General features: G+C 31.0%; 1 protein-coding gene across 3 annotated transcripts in view; it reads right to left on the minus strand.

The window, feature by feature from the left end:
• LOC105169144 (lariat debranching enzyme) overlaps positions 710-1,740 on the minus strand; it is a 13,933-nt gene continuing 12,902 nt past the window's right edge. For 2 of the 3 annotated variants that reach the window (XM_011089454.2, XM_011089463.2), the window contains exon 11: positions 710-988. The gene's annotated coding sequence lies outside the window, so the exon portion shown is untranslated. Of the gene's footprint in view, positions 989-1,712 lie in introns of all 3 variants that reach the window. The other variant, XR_848391.2, reaches the window with a different exon arrangement.

A 1,740-nucleotide genomic window follows, 5' to 3' on the forward strand; every position in this document is an offset into this window, starting at 1 on the left:
TTTTATTAAGATTCAATTCAATACATTTAAATTCAAATTCTAATTCAATACATAGTAGTAACAATGGTCTCTACTCTACTGCTCAAATCTCATTGGCATGATGCTCAAAATGAGTGAATGAAATATAATTAAATATATGTGCCTATGAACATAAGAATTTCTAAATATTAAATATTTCAATTCAATTTCATTTTCAACCGCAAGGTTATTATAAGAAGAAGTAAAGGGCAAAACTTTTGTGGAGGATATTTGTTGTTTCTAGTAATAACCATATAACATTTTCACATTGAGAAATCACAATTTCTCAACAATTTTTCCGCTTTTGTATAATATTATATGTGTAATATTTCGAATTCAGATGTATGTTGCTTTATTTATTCGCTAGGTTCAGAGTACATAAACTTACAATTCAGAATTTACAATATTGCAATTTCAATTTACTCTGTTTACTAAAACCACGTATAGCAATTCGATTCCAAATAAGTAAAAGAGGATAAAAGCCACATGGATTGGCTTTACATACTGGCAGTTGAAGTACACTCCACACGTATGTATATATAGCGTTCTTTTATTTAATTATATAAAAAATTTAAATAAATAAATAATTAGTTGAAAAGGACAAGGTAAATTAATTCTGAATGTGCATGGATAGGAAATTATTAAGAAAATCAACTTATTTATAAAAGAAAATATCTCGCAAATAAATACATCTGTTTAAAAGATTTTAGGGCTCTCACCTTTAATAATTAGTACAAGCCGATGGAACACACTGGATGTGTGTATATAATCTAATTTTTTTAATTTAAAAAAAAAGAAAATAAAAAGAATAACTTATCAGAACTACTAAATATTTTTAACGTTAATGTGCACTAATAAAACTATTTACAAACTAAATGTAGGCATTACACAAAGTAACAAAAAGGAGGTGGTGGCACAATGATCCTGAAATATGAACGAGGTGTGAAAGATGTACCCTTCTCCATTAAACCTGCAGAAACAAGTCAAGAATATCAGAAAATCTGAAAAGCAACAAGCACCAAGTTTGTACTCATCTTCTCCACACTAGTCATAATTAAGAATTACAGTATACCTATGATATTGGTAAATATTGTTTTATATCGAATGCGGCATGATGGAATATTGTCAAGCAATATGAGATGAATGCATTACAATGAACCTCTTGAAATATTTCTTTACATGACAAGTGTGGCAATCACCAAAATAAGATACTATTGCCGACGGTATCCCCCTATGGCAGATACATGATGAAATCAGCAATGCAATCGGATATTATCAAATACTATTGATGCTACATATATACTCGGAGCATAATAGGATTGAAGAGCATTCTGAAATCCACAAGGACCGAACAGGATACAATTAACCGATATTATCAAACATCATTTGACACCTAAACTTAAATTGGCTTTGTAGTGTCGATCTTGAGAACAATTAACGGACTCTGTTGTATAACCATCCTTTGAAAATTTTCCAGCATAACGAAGCTGTCATGTGACCTAATTGGCAACTTACAACTATTAACAGAATATCAGAAGATCTGAAGAACAGAATTTCCATCAACACAAGTACAATGTTCACGCTCCAACCAGGTAAAAGGTTTAGATTCTGAGAACATTTAGATGAATCTGTTGTATAAACATGGAACTGGCAGGCACAAAACGGACGGCAACTAATGCTTTTAGGGACAATACCACAATTGACATAATCTATCGGCTGGCC

Source organism: Sesamum indicum, linkage group LG1 (assembly GCF_000512975.1).
Source record: "Sesamum indicum cultivar Zhongzhi No. 13 linkage group LG1, S_indicum_v1.0, whole genome shotgun sequence".
Taxonomy (NCBI): Eukaryota; Viridiplantae; Streptophyta; class Magnoliopsida; order Lamiales; family Pedaliaceae; genus Sesamum; species Sesamum indicum.